This window comes from Amblyomma mixtum, chromosome 5, assembly GCF_055824585.1.
Source record: "Amblyomma mixtum isolate Tamu chromosome 5, ASM5582458v1, whole genome shotgun sequence".
NCBI classification, from domain to species: Eukaryota; Metazoa; Arthropoda; class Arachnida; order Ixodida; family Ixodidae; genus Amblyomma; species Amblyomma mixtum.
Window position 1 is genome coordinate 16,349,896 of NC_143016.1, and position 19,347 is coordinate 16,369,242.

A 19,347-nucleotide genomic window follows, 5' to 3' on the forward strand; every position below is an offset into this window, starting at 1 on the left:
TTTGTCGGATGCTGCATGTTAGCAATGCTTGGAAAAAAAAGGAGGATTTATGAAGGAAGGAAAGAGCTCGATAACGCAGAAATAACGATAACGCAGAAATGTAAGGCAAAACGCGCCTTACATTTTGTTTTGTTTCCCAACCAAAGTCTGTTTATTTGGAAGTAAGTATACGCCCCTTATGAAGGGAGGGAAGTTTAATTCCATAGTTTGATATGGGTGATGATTACCTGGCCTGCTACTCTGTTCTGGGGAAGGGGAAGATAAGAAAGAGGGCTACGATGGGTGGTTATCTCTAATGAAGCTTGACATTTCATTTGAAGGAGTAATGTTTGTTGCCTTTTCTCTTATTTAATTGTGGAAATATAGCGTACTATCTAAGATGTGAAACTTTCGTGTTTCATCTCGCATTCCTTCGAAACTGAGTGCGCTAGGAAAGACGCCTCTACAGGCAGTACCCTATGTTACGACAATCCATAATGTGGTGGCTAGATGGACTGCTTGTCTCAAGGTTCCCTCGTGCTTCACAGCCGGACTGAACCGGTGAGGGAAGCGGGGTGACTGCAGTGCGTTATGGCCGCCGCCGCACAAGCTCTCTGCGCATGGGCAGTGAGCGTGTGCCGAGGTCAGTCTATTTTCGCGTTTGATTCGTTGGGGCAGTCTCGCGCCTCGTATATGGTCACTGAATGTCGTGCGTTGTCCACGCAGTGTGGACTCTGATGCGCCTACGCTGACGCGTTAGTTGTTCGCGATTCAATTAAGGCGCGAGCGCTGGTGCTGTTTTCTCCCTTTCTTTTTTCGGCGCCTAGCGTGCGTGTCTCAGTGCACACACAGGGCGGCGCGGCGCTCTGTCCGAGAATAGAGCCGAGCGCGCAAAAAGGTCGAACGCGGTCCCCAAGGAGAGCGGAAAAGGCCGCGCAGTAGTTTGCCTTCGACGGCGCCGCCTCGCCGGCAGCCCCAAATGCCAAGAGACCACCCGGTCTGTTCCGAGGGCCAGAGGCCACGCCACTCGGCGCGCGCTGATTGTCTTTCGACGCGTGCGAGCGCGCCACACACACGCTATATAGATCTGCGCACGGGCACATTACTGACGGCCGCGCCATGTCGCGCGTCGATACGGGGCCGTGTCTTTGTCGCTTTCGTTCAGATGTGTATACGTGTAAGGAGAGGCTGGCGCCTGACGGCAAAAAGCGGCTGCGCTCCTTTTTGTAGAGCGGAAGAAACTGCTTTAGAGCTGACAACGTTGTACACAGCACAGCGACGACATGCAGTGCGCAGTACGATTGACACAGTGGACTAATAACAGTCGGAGTTGGAAAAAAAAAAAAATCGCAGGACCGTTACGAGCGTGTAACGCGAATGTTTGAGCATCAGCTGTGGATGTGGCAGCAAATAGGTTTTGATACTTGTCATATTTTTGTTTTTCTCGCAAAGTCAGAAAGCCGCAGGGATGAATCCGCATTCGCTGAGGGCTGCAATGCTACTCTGAAGTGATCTTCTTTCGACGGATTGCGACGGAGTGGTGCCTCGCAGCAGCGGATCGTGGTGGCGGATCGCGCTGTGCTAAATCTCCCTATTAGGGACATTTAGAATATAGGGTCGCCCTATTCTAAAGGTCTCTAATATCTGGACACGCTGGCGCGCGATATGTCAGCTGCGGTGGCTCGACACGGGGTCTTAAATTGTGGTAATTTCAGGCCGACACTTCGGTTGCTGCGGGAATTTGTTGGCGCAAGAGAGCGTCGCGTCGGTCGACCTGGGTGAACATGCTTTCGCGCGGCATTCATAAGAAGAGGGGCGTGATTTCAGAGGATGGCGCCGTGACCTTGTGGCTGGCCAGCAGCGCGTGGCGAGCACGAAGCCCCGCAGTGCCGCGCTCGTTTCATGCTTCACGGAATCACGAAGAGGGACTTCGGACCAATTTTTACCGCCTTCGATGGCAAATTTCGCAGTCATCGAAATACGGCCGCCGTATTTTGAACCGACGACCTGGAGCTTAGAATATATGCGCCCGTACCACTGTGACGGGTATTTCAGGAGGCACATTACAGGAAGCATTGGCGGTTCTCCTGTTCGTCGGTGTTCGTGTGCCATCTGAACTGGCGTAAGCTTGTATGCTCGATCCCGCTGTCTCTAGCAGTGGACTGGGAAGCCGCGCGTACGAGGCTATGGTTTACAAACATGCGTGATTGGCTTGCGAGCGCGTGAGAATAGCGCGATTCTGGCGCCGTCGCCTCGCCTTCGGAGCTTCCCTCTCCGGTTAATAAACATAGCAGCTCAATGAGTCCATGCGAGCAGTGTTTGTAATGAAAGGTCTGTGAAGTATTCTTGCAGAAAGACGTCTGAAGGAAAGTAAATACAGGTCCTTGAAAAAAAAAAAAAAAAGGAAGCTGCGGAAACCTGCACGTGCCGATTCTCCCAGATAAGTGGGCGATGCCTGCGCTACCGCTCTACGCGCTCACGTGCAACAGGCGTGCTCTCAGCACCTGGTCGGAACGTAGTCCGCGCGAGGAAGGGTGATTACGATAATTGCCGCGTGGCACAGAATCGGCATTTATTCTTACGTACGGGCGTGTCGCTCTCTCTGAGCGCGTCTCTGGGCGGGCAGCAGCAGCCGCTCCCGTCGAGAGAGGGGCTCGTGGAGACGGCCTTCCGAGCCGCCGCCGCCGGGGGACGCGTGTTTGTCCACTGACGAAGAAACAGGGCCGGCCGGCGGCGGCGCGTAGCGTGGCGGCCGTGTCCAGTCAAACAAGGCCGGCGTGGCGGGAGTCGCACGCACGCGCGAGAGGGGGCGACACTCCCCCCCCCCCCCCCCCCCCCCCCCCCTTCTGCCGCCGACGTGCGCGCTCGCGTGCGTGCGTGCGCCAGGAATGCGACCGCGCAGGATTTGCTTCGAGGGCGTCCTGTCTTTCCTTGCCGTTTGTGCGCGGTTAGCGCGGATCCCAGAGGCCGTGCGACGAGTAGGCGCGCAGCGATCGGGAGGACTCGGCGGCGGTGCCTTCCCTCCCCCACCCGAAGCCTGCGCCGGAAGCGCCGGCTGATCGTCGCTATGGATGGACAATGTCGGCATTATTGTGTGTGGAGCGGGCCTCCGAGATACGCGAGCGCTCGGCCACCCGACTTGCCGGACACGCGCGAACGGTAGGGAGAAGTTCGCCGCGGATGCGGTGGTGGCGCCGCTGGACAGAGGCTGAGGGCGCATTGGTGGGAGCCCCACCAAGAGGCCCGTGCACTGTGCGATGTCAGTGCACGTTAAAGAACCCCAGGTAGTCGAAATTTCCGGAGCCCTTCACTACGGCGTCCCTCATAGCCTGAGTCGCTTTGGGACGTTAAACCCCCATGAACCCCTAAACCCAAGCTTCGCACGCGCGTCTGAAAGGCTGTCGGCGTGTGGTTATATTCTTTCTTTCTTTCTTTCTTTCTTTCTTTCTTTCTTTCTTTCTTTCTTTCTTTCTTTCTTTCTTTCTTTCTTTCTTTCTTTCTTTCTTTCTTTCTTTCTTTCTTTCTTTCTTTCTTTCTTTCTTTCTTTCTTTCTTTCTTTCTTTAATATATGCCATTTTATACAATGATACTTAACTATAGGAACGTAGGAAAGCCTTAAATTCTGATGGGTTCATATTTCGGATATCAGTGACTATTTTCATTGGAGGAATTTAATAACCTCTCTCGAGCCGCCGCGGTGACTCAGTGGCTATGGTGCCCGGCTGCAGACCCGAAAGACCCGGGTTCAATCCCGGCTGCGGCGGTCGAATTTCGATGAAGCGAAATTCTAGAGGCCCGTGTATTGTGCGATGTCAGTGCACATTAAAGAACTCCAGGTTCTTTAACGTGCACTGTTCTTTAACCCCGCAGGTTCTTTAACCCCGCCAAATTTCCGGGGTGCCTCTCATAGCCTGAGTCGCTTTGTGACGTTAAACCCCCATTAACCAATAGCATTTGTTCGCTGTAATTTGTACTACGTTTTATAAAGTTCCACATTTCTGCGCGGCGTGTGCGTAGGCGGGTACATTGTGATGTAGATTCGCGATTACCACTAACGTAAAAATATGCTTATTTGTGCTGAAGTAAAACGCCCGTTCAAATCTATGTATATAAAGGTCATGATTTTTTCTTATGGTGTACACCTCGAAGAGAGGGTCAGTGTGTCCAGTGTAGAATGCATTGGGAATAATACATAGTGCCATTTTCTGCATGACTAATATATTAAGATTTGTACCCCGTATTTAATGACCGTAGGTAAGCTGGAGGCAAACAAAGCGTTGTATTAGTATTTTAACATAAATAGGGAACATGTGTCTATTGCTACTTAACATCCAACTATTTTGCTGAGCTTCTTGTGAGTCCGTGCGGTCTCCCTATTATTGTAAGCTGCTGGAGGAGGATTACACCAAGAATTTTGATTGTGCTCACGACCTCAGTATGCATGGACTCGAGCATTACGCGCAGCTTGCTGCTCTGGGATTCCTAGCGCCCGCGCCGGCGCTCCACGACCCGACGTTGCTGCTGCTTCGGGACACGCGCGTGGATTCGCGGCGGAATGCCGCTGCTCGCATCTCCTCTGGCGGTCCGGAATGCGCGGCTCTTTCCTTTCGCGGCCGTGGCGCTTCAAGAATGTGGGCGCCTGATTGCGTCCGCTTCCTCGTGGGCCCGATTGGTTTACGTTCGCCGAACCCACGACTGTGGCCTGACTAAACCTGATTCCGAGGCGGCGATCGGCGGCTCCTGATACGCGGCGAGCCCCGCCGTCTGTTCCCCTCACTCAACCAACCAGTCTTCTCTTGGTACGCAGCCTCGAATCTGTTTATGAAACGTTAGCGGCGGTGTAGGGGACGCCGAGCTGTATAGGTGCCTGCACGGAACGTTCCACCTCCCCCTGAATGCTTGGCATTGGGTGGCCCCCTCCGCGGAGGAGCTCGGGAGTTCTAGCGTTTGGAAAATTACTCCGGCATTCGTTCTCGCACGCTGAACTCGCCCAGGAGGCCCGCTGGAGACATTCGTTTTAAGCAGTTTTCGACGCACCAACGCTGCTCCCGCAGAGCACGGCGGTTCTCGTAGAGTCTGAGCGAACGGCCCTAGTGGCGGGAAAACTTTACTTGTCGTGATAAAGGTAGGAAGCGATTTTGGTATGTAAGCGAAGTTAATCCGGGGTAACTGCGACGCGGTAACCACACTGCTCGCGCGCGGCTTCGAGAGGTGAAACGTTGAAAAGAGCCGAAGAAACGGAAAGGAACACAACTCGAGAGAGCAAAACGGCATTTACTCCTCGAAGGAGGCCTCCCCCCCCCCCCCCCCCCCCCCCTTCCAGCCAATGGCGACGTCGCGTGACATCCCAGCGGGGTGGCGGGTTGAGCGCGATTAAGCACGGATTAAGGGATTAACCGCGACGTCGTGGGAATCGGCTGGCGCCACTGGCCGCAAGGCCTCGTATATGAGGGGCATTTGGCGCTTCGTTCTTGAGTTGTACCCGACCAGAGTGCAGTGAGGTTTTTCACGCTTTTGCGAGGCTGAATAAAGTATCACGAGAAAGGTGGCCATCCAAATGCATGCGATTTCGCGACCTCTCAGCGGGGCGCGTTGCAGTGACGTCACTGCACGCTGACCAATCATCGGGGCGCGGTTTTTCGTCGACGTGGCTTGTCTCTCTTTCCACTCTTCCTCTCATCCTCTATCTCTATCTGCACGCCGGCAGTGGTGGTGGTGACAGCTCGCCAGTCAAGGTAGTTGATCGTAATAATGTAGGTCGGAGAAATGATTATGGTCGCGATATGAAAAGCCTTTGACAGTCTTTTAAAACTATGGCACAAATGTCATCTGTACGCTCTCTCGGCGAAGAAAGCCGGCAATGTATGCGTCCCCGATACTGGCAAGTCACGAAGAGGCCTCCGCTAAAGTAGCTAACCAGACTTTCTTTTTCGTTCCATCGTCACTCGTGGAGCGATGTGGGTGTCTTTCTAGCGTCCATTGCTTGGAACGCGCTTCACGTGACAAAGCACAACACAGGCACACACATTATTTTGAGGCTCCGGATTAATGTACGGTTCTTTAACGCGTACTAGCTCAGTCCCAACCGGCGGCGTTCTTGCATTTCGCCTCAGCCGAAATGCGACGGGAATCGAACCCGCAGTCTCGTCGTTACCCGGCCTTTTCCGATCGCCATTGCCGATGAGCCATCGCGGCAGGTACAGTGGTGAGCAGCCTTGTCTAGAGCGCTCGGGCGGTGCACTTCCTTGCAAACAAATCCAGATTTTGTGGCAGCCTCTAGGGTCCAGCTGCAACGCTTGCACGGAAGTAGCGCCAGATAGCCTCGTAAACAAAGCAGGCACGAAAACTTTGCCCTGTAATGAGGGGCTGCTCTCTAATTTAGGTTTTTGTTACCAAGTGCGCACTGCTCAAGCGCTCTAGACAAGGCTGCTCACCACTGTACGTATGTGTGTGTGTGTCAGCCCCGGGAAGCGCGTAGACGATAGCCACTTGTGCAGGGCGATCGTCCATTTGCGGGTTACGTAGCTCTCTTCTGGCGCGGCTGTCGGAAAACGCGGCAAACGGGTCGAGGCGCATTCATAGAGCGCACGTCCATTTCTCGTAGTAAGTTCTCTTTCCCATTCAAGAGCACACCGCCCTCGGCGGCCCATTCGAGCGAATCCGCAGCGCCCCAGCGGTGCACTACGATAACCGTCCTCTCCCCCTCTTTCCTTACGTGTCCCTCCTCTTCCTCGATCCCGTGCGACTGTCGGCCCGGTGAGGTCACCGTCGCTAGGAATGCGCGATGCCGGATGGAATTCGACAAGTGCGGCAATTTCCGGAACGGGCCCTGTGAAAGCGCGGTTCGGTTGCGGGCGGCCGCCGCGGCGGCTGCTGCCGCTTTCCGCTTTGGCCCTGGGCGGCGTTGGCCTTGCCTCCTGAACATTCTTGGAACTTGTTTCCGGGAGGTGTAGCGTTGCAGCGGCGACGTTGCCTTTCGCAGTAGTGGCTTCTGTTATCGATTTTACGGGTCGCTGTACGATGAGTCTTCCCACGAGCTGTGATTAGTGTATTGCAATGACGCCATTGGCAAAATAACCGTGTTCCTGGCGGCTTGAACGCCACGGGAGTCTCCTCTCTTGGTCTTTCGCGATGGATTCGATCAAATCTACTTCCGTCATGTTCTGCTTTTGCCGCTTCCACTTCAGTCTATAGGTGTGATTAGTACGTGTGAAAAATCGTGCCTTTCGGGATGCACCGAAACCCTGAATTTTAGGCGACTGAGAGGCTCCAGTCAAACGGAATTGTCTACTCTGGTGACGTCACTTCTCTCCAGCCAGTGGGAATTATCGGGTCTTGTGACGTCACTCCCCGTCCCTCCCGAAGAGGTTTTTAATGCCGTCGCATTAAAACAAAATGCTGGTAACGGATTCGGCGAATGCGTGACGTTTCGTGCCATACAGTGTCCGGGGCTTTTCATCGGAGAGCGGGCCGATTCGCACGTTTGCAGGCATGATTTATGAGAGGAGTAGGGATGCGAAGTTATTTTGCAGTTTTGTTTTCCTGGTTTCTCTCCTACGTAACTGGCCCTGTGATCACGGCTCGAAACGTAGTTTCCTCTAGCGCAGTCTATTTTGTGGGCACGCATCACGCTCAGTTTCGGCTCCGACCTTGAGCACCAAGTACGCACGCGCGATGTCAATGGCGATGGCTCATTGTTTTTGGCGTTCGGCAGCTGATACCAAGGTCACGGGTTCGATCCCGGCCGCAGCAGCCGTATTTCGATGGAGGTGAAACGCAAGAGGTGCCCGTGTGCTGTGCGACGTCAGCGCTCGCTGAAGATCCGCAGATGGTCTAAATTTATCGGGAGCCCTGCACTACGGCGTACCTCGCAGCCCATGTGTCGCTTCAGGACTTCTTTTTTTTTTTTTTGTAGAATTCTTCGGGCGTCCTGATAAGAAGCGAGGCTGGCGCTCACGTGGGCTGAGACTTCCGACGTACCAGCTGCGCCCCGGCGTTCATTGATGAGCATGCAGGATCTCAGCGACTGACGTCACCGCTCCTTACTTTGAACGAATGGTAGGCCGGCGCGCGTCACACTCTCAGCCGGTTGCGTCGCTTAGGTGTTCATGAAGTGGGATACCGCACTTCCGAGCTGTTACCGCGCGTATACTTAAAAATTGTATTATGTCCCATGTTCGCTACGTATACGCTTTGGGGAGACTATATCTGTACGCGGAAAAAATGGCACCTCGCAAGTATCGTCGTCGTGGCCGATTGACGTGCGAATCGGGAATTTAGGGGTGACGGCGGCGATATTGGCGCCCGAAAAAAAGAAAATACAGAGTGAGTCGGCTTGGCCTTGTGCCGACGCATTGATCTTCGTGCTGTCGGTGGAAGCAGCGGTTGCCCTGAATGATCGCTCTCTGGGGTGATCCTTTTGTTCAGAACTTGTCAATCTGCGATGGTCTTGTGTAGTGCCGATGTGCTATACAGCGCCGAATTTCCATCCGTTCCCGTTTGGGAACGCATAAGACAAGTTGGAATTTTCGCGACTGTACCGTTCGTTTTTTGCATGTTCGTCGGCTACGTTCTACACAGAAAGGAGTACAAAGGCAGTAAGATGTCTTCCAGCACACTCCATTTTATCAATGGAAGTGCGCTAGGGCACGGCTTACTTACTTCTTGTTCCTATACTGGCGTATTCGTGTTTAGAGCGTACGAGCGTTGGTGATCAGTACAGCGAAGCAGGCGGCGGTTCTGAAACGTGTGTGTAGCACGTGTGCTTCTCTTCATTCGCTGCGGATTGATTTGTTGTCGAAAATTGTGTTTAGATGCAGAGGCGCATTCTGGGATTTGCAGAGCTCCTGGGTTGCGATAAAGGCCAGCCTGGTCTTTGTTAAAGCACACTATATCAGTGATGGAAGCAGCATTTTACTTTTTGGAGCAGATTTCGGAGCAGTAAAAATGCCAGTTTGGAGCAGCCATTGGTGTTTTCGGAGCAGAAAAAATACCAGTTTGGAGCAGCCATTGGTGTTTTCGGAGCAGAAAAAATACCAGTTTGGAGCAACCATTGTTGTTTTTGGAGCAGATGGCGAATAAATTACGCCAGTGTACCTCCCGTGTTGAAAGCATCACTGAAGCGACTGACAATTACAGCTATTTATTATGAAACACACTGTACATTTCACACAACAGTCAACACGAATGACAAGAAATCGACAATTAAGAATGTGAATAGTTACAGATGGTGTGATAAAACAAGTTAAATATTTAAAGCACCAGTTCTTGTGGCAGAAATAGATCAAAGCCAAAAAAGGGGAGCAACATGATGTGAACTAGAAGAAACCACAGTCACTAATGACACTTGCCACAAAAGAAGTAGAAGTTCAGAATCAATCCGAGCCTGAAGTAGTCAGTCACTCAACACATTTCACAATAGTCTGCACGTTACACTCTACGAGCCCGCACTTTTTCTTTTGAAGCTTCAAGCTTGCAGAGAGCACCCGCAAGCCTTTCCTGTCCTTTCTTAAGTAGTTCCTGGCCACTTTCAATGTCATCAAAAGTTTTTGCCTTCATTCCTTTTGCAATCAATGCTTCTGCATTGCAAAACATCTTTTTTGCTGACTGAATCTCCATTTGCAGGTCCTGCTTTTGACATCCTTTTGATGAATTTTGGCCATGGTCAAGTTTGCTTCTTTTGGCAGCTGGCTCACACTCAGCAGTCAGTCTTTCTTGGTAGCGTTTATATGACTGTTTCACAGCAGTGAGCATGTCAAATTCTTTTGCAACCTTTGAATCTGGAAACATCAGAGGGAAGAGCGAGGTTGCGGTGTCCCCCCATGAATATGGTATCCCAGAAACAGCCACACCAAGAACAAAGTAAGTCTCTGCCAATGTGACACGATCTGCTTCAGATACATCCGGTCTTGCGAGAAGGCATGATGTCAACAGAGCTTGAGCAGCAGCAGGCTTCTTCAAAACTCCCAGCTCATTTCTGTGTTGCTTGCAAGCTTCAACGTGTTGCTTATTAGAAGCATGCCGTTTCACAGCATTTACGCCATGTTGTGAGCAGTTTATAACTTTGTTGCAGATAATGCAAGTGGCCTCCTCCCCTTTTGGTCCTGCTCTGCACCACACAGCAATACAGTCACCATTGGCATCCTCTTCATTTAGCACCTGGGCCTTAAACTTGCTTTTCCGCCCTGAAATAATGAAAAAAAAAAATTTTTTTTTCAGACTACTGACAATTGACAACTGCTGGCTCGGATTGTAAAATACAAATAGATATACACATATAAGCTTACTTCATGTCAATCCAATACGCGCCAAAGACCTTTAAACTGATGTCTGAATCTGAAGTCACACTGTTTCGGCCGCCTGCTACTAGCGAACTACGCGCTCCGTCAGCGCCTATTTGGCCTCGTTTGAAAGCCCGCGCTTTTATTTTTACTTTCTTTTAAGCAACCGCGAGCAACACGCAACATGAAAAATTGTACAAAAATTATACGCAACGTGCGATTCTATTGCGATTTAAACCAAGTGACCAATGCGGTTGTTTTCGATCGGCTAAAATAAAGGCCCGCGCCTGCCACCTGAAGCGTGCTAACCCTAATGTCGTCGAGTAGTTCTCCGTGCCCACTGGTGCGAAAAAGTCTAGGTCTCTGCGTTATTTCGGTCAGAAACGGAAAATGAGTCAGGGTGCAAAGCGTGCTCGTTATGCTGTTCATGCTGCCAACACCGCGTTGCCACAGTACGCGATGGACAACAACAGCGAAGTACCGAGCCTTCGACGTCGCGCAACAACGTCGTGACTGAGGACGTTTCCGCGTGCACAGTGCCGACTCCAGCCGCATAACGATAAACACCGCTACCGTGACTGAAAGAACTGGCGAGACGCGCGCCCGGGAAAAGGTGACGCAATTTCAGTCATATCGCCATCTGACTTGCGCCAGGAACTCAAGAACGTTTAAACGCGGTGTCGATCTTACAAAAGGGTACATAAATCACCCTGAAAAATATTCGAAACTTACCTCTGATCGTTGAAAGCGCCATGTACCCGGTAGCGAACCTGAAGGCAGCCCACAAAGAACACGACTACAGTGTTCTAACACTGGAAACACGACGAACAGCTTGCCAACGTGCGCCGTGTAAACATGGAGGCGGGCGCGGCTTGACCCGGCTACGGCCAAGGCTACAACAGGCTTCCCTGGATTTTCAATAATGATGATATTAGACATGTTTTCGGTTTCTGTGTGGCTTGACGCTTGACGTTTTTTTGCCTTCGTTTTCGCAGCGCCGTTTCGGCGCAGATGCGGCGCAATTACTAATAAAAATGCCTGTTTGGCGCAACATGTAGCAGCATTTTTCTTTTGGCGCAGTTTGGCGCAATTGGCGCAGCACTTCCATCACTGCTATATGCATGGCCCACAGAGGTAGGAAGGGCTGTAGACTGTTCTTTACCCAGGTGAATTAGAAGAATGGGAAGAGGAAGTAGTAGGCGAACGAGATGACAGTAGCCTCGATGGAATCGGGGGCATATTTTTGTGCCATATGCAGTTGCGCCATTTTTTTTTTTTTTTCTGATCAGGGTCGCTCTATTATAGCTGAGCTTCGGGGAACGGGCCATCGAAGTGTGGGACGGGAAGGGCTGGGAACTTCGTTGTGTGTCTTGGGAGAGTCGGCTGGGTTAGTTAATAAAAATTGGCCGTGGCTTAGCTCGGCTATGCCAGCTAACGTACGTTGCCAGCTAACGTAATATACGTAGCGAGAGCGGAGGCGAGCACAACGACGAGGCAAGCGGTGTGACGTCACACCAAACGGCGGCGGCGGCGAGGCGCGCGGTGTGACGTCATGCCAGATGGCGCGGTTGCTAGGCGACGGCTCAAGTTCAGTCTCCGTGCCTATTCGGAGCACCGCCACAGCGAAATTGCAAGTTCGTGGCCGATGTAGTTTCGCTACAAAACATTTGTTCGTTCGTCCTTCGTGCGTCGTTCCGAATGATCTGACCAACTCGCGCGCAATTCTCTGCATCGTCGGAACATTTCGTTACGATATACGTGCGGTGGCGACCTTTTGCCGCTTGATGTTCGCCCGAACACGGCTGCGGAGTTGGTCGCGGAAGTGCCGCGTATTCCGCGCGGAATGTGTTACCCTTGTTTCAGCCCAGCTTCTGGACTGGCTTTTTGCGAGCGGCGACCCCGCGCCACTTGTTTCGCGGAGCGCGCATATGCAAAACGAAAATGCGGTGTTGGCGACCGCGCCGTTTGTTTACAAAGCGTCTGTCAGGAGGTAACAAAGCACTCCTGAAGCTCAGCCCGTCGTGCAGCGCAGACGCGGCCGCTTGTTTACGAAACATCTGTGGTGTGTGTACGGCAACCTGTTAGGGACGGCGAAGCACGTGGGTGACATAGGACGAAGTTTGGCACGATGGGATATGTGATATTTGTGTCCCTGTCGTTTATGGCGTCATTGTTTTGCCGCGCTCGTTGTTGTTGTTGTTGTTGTTAGTGGATATTTATTAATAATAATAATAAAAATGGAAGGAACAGATGTTGCTAGCCGCGCAGCATCTGCCATCGAAACCTGAAGCCCCTGAGCTGCGGCTATATTGGGAATAAAGGACAGTGAGAGAGAAAGAAAGGGGGAGCGATAGAAGAAAGGATAGGGGTAGGGCGGAAGTATGCACTATGTGTACAAATACAGGATATTGAAATAGAAATATGTGTGGGGACCGTGCTTCAAATCTTTTCTTCTTCTTTTTTTTTTTAAATTTGAGGAAAGATGCGTTCTCTCTGAGCCGGTTGGTGCTGACAGTTTTAACGATGAATCATCGGGGTCGTCGTTTTGTGTGCGCGGCAAACGGTTTGAGCTCGGTGGTGTAAAAGAGAGAGTGGAAGGCGTCGCAGTTCGCTTGGCTTGCAGCCTACTGAGCCTGTGCGCTTCGATATTGAAAGGTTCTCGCGGTTATTTGTGTGCGTCGGTATCCGCGTCGTGAGCGCGAAGCGGGAGTTGAAATTTTCGAGAGAAATCCTCCCCCACGAGGCATTGTAGCTTCCCACTGAGTACGCTTGCTAACACTTAGAGTTGGGCTGACAGATGTGTACCGATACCGGAAGTAATGCAAAAGTTAGCATAACTTCTTTATTACATGACATACATCGTTCACATTCTGTGTATTTGTAGAGTAACTCTTCTACTCTAATAACCGCTCGTTTTTTGTTTTTGTTTTAGGTAACGTATGGATCTTTTCCACTGCATGTAGCTAATAGATTCGGAGGAGTAGCAAATGGGCTGTCATGTGGTTTGTGACGAAGCAAGGATTCAGGCTGTCCCTTATCCATAGAAGGCAACCGAATGTGCTTAGATGAATTAAAAGCTCTGAACAGGGGATGTCAGGTTGAAGAATGCAACGGGAAAACAGCAGCTGTGACTGCGAGTAGAACTGATGCTGGCCCAAATGCGCTGGCTTGATCGAGGCTTGAGTAGTACCGTTATATATTTAGAAAGAGTTGCTCTACAAGCTTGCATAATTTCAACGGCGCATGTCTGTTAACAAGAAAACCTATACCAACTTTTCATTACTTTCGGTACAACCGTCGTATAAGCAGTGCTGCGCGGTCTGACCTAAGGCGTCTGTAGTGTAGAGGGGCGCTGCCGCCTCAGGTGTGGAGAATGTAGCCTCGAAGTGCTTCCGTACTGACAGCCTAGTCATGAGCGCACCTGCGCGTTTCGCTGGATAAGTTTAGGCTTAAATCATCCGAGCGTTTCACGGACTCATGCACGGTGCTCATTGTCTTGTGACATGTATCACTCGACCAATGAAGCATCGGGCGCCTTTAAAACAAAGCACAGCTCGGAATCTGAGGAATGACGTTCTCCGTGTTTAGAATTTTTTTAGCCTACTCTTGAACCGTCGTGTGCGATTGGTGCCGAAGATTTTGATGCCCTGCTCGTTCTTATTCCTCTATGAGCAACATATGCGTGCGATGGCGCACGCATAGTCGGCGGTGGTTTACCATCATCATCATCATCATCAACATGACTACGCCCACTGCAGGGCGAAGGCCTCTCCCATGTCTCTCCAATTAACCCTGTCATTTGCCAGTTGCGGCCACCCGTTAACTTCTTAATCTCATCCGCCCGCCTAACTTTCTCCCGCCTAACTTTCTCCCGCCCCCTAATACGCTTGCCTTCTCTTGGAATCCACTCCTTTATCCTGAAGGACCATATCATATAAGAGTGAAACTTTCCGTCAAATTGCCACTTCAGCGCTTGTCTTTTGCCATTCCCATAATTCGTGGACTTCTGCGCCGTTTTCTTTTTTTTTTTTTTTTTGTCTTAAGTACCTGCCGACATCACCGTAGGGGAAGCTCTGTCATCGTCCTTTATTTCTCCAGGGACAGCGCCCTTTTTACGGCCGGTTCTGCGCCCACAACGATGAGGGGGGGGGGGGGGGGGAAGGGGGGGGGGGGGGGGCGCGAGAAAGCTGCGCCTCTCTTCGAGACTCCTCCTCGGGTCCTCTGGGAATGAACGAGACATCCGAAAACAGAGAGCGGGAAAAAAAAATTAAAGAAAAGAAAGCAGGGCTGCTCCGGCGGCCTTAACCAACCAGCACGTCCTCATTTTCGGCAGCCGCGGCGGCGCACTCCTCCTTGATGGTTATATTATTTTCGACGGGGTGGGCGAGCGCGAACTGCGTACGTGATATACGAGGGGGTACCCAAAAGAAACCGGACTTATTTTTTTTAAAACCGATTTATTCGCATTTTAAGTACAGGGCTTCAATCTCCCTCAAAGTACTCTCCACTTGCACTAATACACTTGTCTAATCTTTCATTCCACTTTTCAAAACATTTTTTAAATTCATCTTTTGGGATGCTTGACAGCGCCTCCGTCGTTTTTTTCTTTACCTCTTCAACATCAACAAAACGCTTTCCTTTCATGTGTTTTTTTCATTCTGGGGAACAAAAAAAATCACAGGGGGCAAGGTCCGGTGAGTATGGGGGGTGAGGAACAGGGGTCATACCATTTTTGGTCAAATACTGTCATACAGACAAGGCTGAGTGAGCAGGGGCATTGTCATGGTGGAGAAACCAGTCACCCGACTGCCACAAATCAGGCCGCTTCCGCCGCACACTGTTGTGCAATCTTTTCAAAACTTCCAAGTAGAACGCCTGGTTAACTGTCTGACCCTGCGGAACAAACTCTGAATGCACGACTCCTCTCACGTCGAAAGAACAAACCAGCATTGTTTTGAGGTTTGATTTCACCTGACGAGCTTTCTTGGGGCGAGGCGAACTGGGAGTTTTCCACTGGCTTGATTGTTGCTTTGATTCAGGATCGTAAGCAAAGCACCAAGTTTCGTCACCTGTGATAATTTTTGAAAAAAAGTTTGGATCATTTCGGGACTCTTCTTTCAAAGCACAACATGCTTCCACACGACCTTGTTTTTGTTCAGGAGTCAGCAGTCGTGGCACGAATTTGGCAGCCACCTTTTTCATTCCCAAATCATCTGTCAAAATTCGCTGCACTGAACTCCAAGTCACTCCCGACAGCTCCACAATTTCTTCAATCGTCCGTCGCCGATCTTCGTTGATGATTGCACGAATTTTTTTAACATTTTCTTGTGTTCGGGCCGTGGAAGGACGACCAGAACGAGGTTGATCATCAATTGACATTTCACCATTTTTGAAACGGGAAAACCACTCAAACACTTGACTTTTCCCCATATAATCATCCTTGTACGCTGTTTATAACATTTCAAAAGTTTCTGTTCCATTTTTTCCGAGCAGAAAGCAGAATTTCACCGCCGCACGCTGTTCACAAAAACCAGTCATTGAAAAAAACGACACTCACAGAAAACAGTTATCACTGTAAACGCAGACGACACTACTACGTCTGACCTTCAGCGGTGCCACTCGGCTGGCTGACTCTGGAATGTTCGCTCTCTGCGCTCCTGGCGGAAAAACACGGTACTACGAAAGCGCTGCCCACCAGAAAATTAGTCCGGTTTCTTTTGGGTACCCCCTCGTATGTGCCACCGCCACCAGCGGCGTCGGTTGCAGCGATGGCGCCTTTTGTCTTTTATGCGCGCGCGCGTCGTCATCATCCCGCGGGTTCTCGCCGGGCGTAGGGACACGCAAGTGTCTCGAGAGCGCGCCGTGTTTCCGCTTCGCTTTTGTTTGAGCGCGCGTGACTGGCGCCGTTTGTTTGTTTGTTTCGTCGGCCGCCGCCACGCTGGCTTGCCTTGATCGTCGCCGCCGCTCTCTCCGTGCGCCCGGCCCGCACGATCTCTTCTTCTCCGCGGTATAAAAGAAGCACCGCCGCCAGAAGGATGCAAGAGCTTCCCCCCTCTGCTCGACGACCCCCTTCCCGACACAGCGCGCGTGGCTTCTTTTGGGAGTCTCCGTTTTCGCCGCCTTCCTGTTGTTGTCGTCGTCGTCTGTGCCTGCACCGCTCTCGCCTTTCCCTGCGCATTACGCGCGCGCGCTCCGCTGCTGTTGTGTCCCGCCTGTGTGCGTTGTGTTTGTGCCGCTTCTGCGCGGCGTCCGCGACCGCCATTGACTCCCCCCCCCCCCCCCCACCTCCTCCTAGTCTGACGCCGCCGTTCTTGCTGTTCGAGGCCCCGCGTGTCTCGGCCGTGCTGCTTTTGCACTCTTTCGGTCGCAGTTGTTTGTGGCTGCACCGGCGTCGGCGCCTGGAAAAGAGGGGCGGGGGGGGGGGGGGGGGGGGGGGGACGCGGCGGCGCAAGGACGACGACGCGTCGGCGAGGGCAGCGGCCAGACGCGGAAGCGCGTGGCCAGCGGCGCGAGGTCACCTTCGTGATTTCCGGATGGGAGGCGGAAGGATTATGGAACGAGCCGTGTAGCCGCCGCCGACCGGGCTGGCATAGCGCACACGGTCTACTCCCCCCTCCCCCCAACCGCCTTCACCCCATCCACCCCAATTATCCGGTCTGGTGCCTTTCGTGAAAGAGAGAAAAAAAAAAGTTTCTCGGGGAATAGCAGCTTTGTGAATTTCTGCCTTGATGCGCGGGAGATTAGCTTCGTGATTTCGTCGTCATTTTGTGCGCCTGCCTTGTGCGTGTTTTTAAGATCGCACGTATATGTATATAGTCAGCTTGGTTTTACTGCAAAATCTTTGCAAGAAGAAGCGCAGCTACATGTCCCTTGTGGTTATACTACCACCCGGCTGTGACGACATCTACTCGCTGTACTACCTCACGCATTACTTGAATATCATTACTGACAGTTCTTCAGCTCTAGCCTTTAAAAGAAACATTAACACATTTTTTTTTTAGCACACAATTTTGACTATTTCCTTTTTTTTTCTGGGTTCCAAGTAGACACCAGATGGTTTTTGTTGTGAATGTTTTATTGTTCCCGCTTGTTTATTTTCTCTGCCTATTACTGCATGCGATTTATTCTGGCTGTTTGTTTCCTCGCAGTGTGACTTAGCCCTGTATGCTATGCTGTATTAATGTGTTCCTTTTATGTTGATCGAAACTTTGTTTAACGATCTGACTGTACCTGCTGTTGAGTGATGTGTTTGGGAAGGGGGGAAGGGGGCCGACACTGAGTCAGGCATTAATTTGCCTTTATGTCTGCCTCCTAGGCACCTATTACTGCTGCCTGAATAAAATGACTTTGACTTTGACGCCCGAGTTCCCGTAACGTGGGGCTGGGAGGGGCGTAGGGTGCCTCGATCCAGCCTCTGCATCGAGGCAGCCTAGAGAGGCGAGCATTCCCCCCTGCCCCCTCTCTTCCGTAGCTGCAGCGGATGGCGGGAAACACACGAAGGAGCAATCTGGGTAAAGCACCGCGTGAGTCTTTAGCTTAGCCATAAACATCCTAAGGGACTCGGCACGCCCGTCTCGCACCCGCCGCTCACTCCCATAGTTCTCGATTCCCAGCTGGTGTGGGTTATTAGAGATTCAAAAGAAAACATTCGACAGAAGTCTGTCTGGTTGGGAAATTTAATGTTAGGAGAAGGTAAGTGACGCCAACCAAGTAAAATACAGGAAAAACACGACGTTTCGGGACCGGCTCGGCCCCTTCTTCACGGTGTGACTACGGGCGAGCGCAGCTTGGCTTTTTAAGCCCCTGTGTGGAGGACCTGCGGGTCAATGGCCGCAGCCCATGGACGTAGGATGAGGGGAGAGTCCCCAGGGAACGATTAACATTCTCTCGTGTTTGCTGTATGTGCCACGACTCGAGTAGAAGCCTCCTGCGTGGGTTAGCTTCCGTTTCCAATACAATGGTGCTGTCGAAGTCAATTGGGTGGTCACACCCTTCACAGTGTTCGGCCACGGCGCTGCGTTGACGATTCATGTGACGGACGTCCGCTTTGTGTTGGTTCATCCTTTCCGCGAAGTTCTTCGTTTCCCCTATGTACGACGCCGGGCAGACGGAACACGGAATTTTGTACACGACGCCCTGGGCCTTTTCTCTGGGCTGCCGGTTTTTTGGGCGGGGGAGAAGGCGACCGATAGTGCTGGTCGGTTTGTGCGTTGTCAGCACCCCTTCTTTTCCGAGAATGCGACCGAGCGTCTCGCTCACGCCTCTCACGTAGGCGTGAACCATCCCATCCCGCACAAAGCATCTGTCGTGACGTCATTACTGAAGAGAGCCGACTCCATATGTTCCTCAAGTGAAGAAAAAAGGAAGGAGAAGAACCGAGTCATTTCTGACCTCCAAAAGAACGGCTACCCAAGCTCATTCATCCGGCGCATTATCAGGAAACAAGAAAGGCAAAACAAAATCCGGTCTATTATTTCCTCAGACACATGCCAGAAGCGGAAACGTGTTTGCATCCCCTACGTGAGAGGCGTGAGCGAGACGCTCGGTCGCATTCTCGGAAAAGAAGGGGTGCTGACAACGCACAAACCGACCAGCACTATCGGTCGCCTTCTCCCCCGCCCAAAAAACCGGCAGCCCAGAGAAAAGGCCCAGGGCGTCGTGTACAAAATTCCGTGTTCCGTCTGCCCGGCGTCGTACATAGGGGAAACGAAGAACTTCGCGGAAAGGATGAACCAACACAAAGCGGACGTCCGTCACATGAATCGTCAACGCAGCGCCGTGGCCGAACACTGTGAAGGGTGTGACCACCCAATTGACTTCGACAGCACCATTGTATTGGAAACGGAAGCTAACCCACGCAGGAGGCTTCTACTCGAGTCGTGGCACATACAGCAAACACGAGAGAATGTTAATCGTTCCCTGGGGACTCTCCCCTCATCCTACGTCCATGGGCTGCGGCCATTGACCCGCAGGTCCTCCACACAGGGGCTTAAAAAGCCAAGCTGCGCTCGCCCGTAGTCACACCGTGAAGAAGGGGCCGAGCCGGTCCCGAAACGTCGTGTTTTTCCTGTATTTTACTTGGTTGGCG

At 51.8% G+C, this 19,347-nt stretch overlaps 1 protein-coding gene and 1 long non-coding RNA gene across 7 annotated transcripts in view; one reads left to right on the forward strand and one right to left on the reverse strand.

The window, feature by feature from the left end:
* The window catches only part of InR (Insulin-like receptor), a 194,571-nt gene that overhangs the window by 99,059 nt on the left and 76,165 nt on the right, over positions 1-19,347 (forward strand). The gene's annotated exons all lie outside the window — the stretch shown is intronic.
* On the reverse strand, positions 9,106-11,377 carry LOC149341381 (uncharacterized). Its single transcript, XR_016282925.1, has 2 exons — positions 10,992-11,377; positions 9,106-10,163 (listed from the first exon to the last, which is right to left on the reverse strand). It is a non-coding gene; the product is annotated as an uncharacterized LOC149341381 (long non-coding RNA).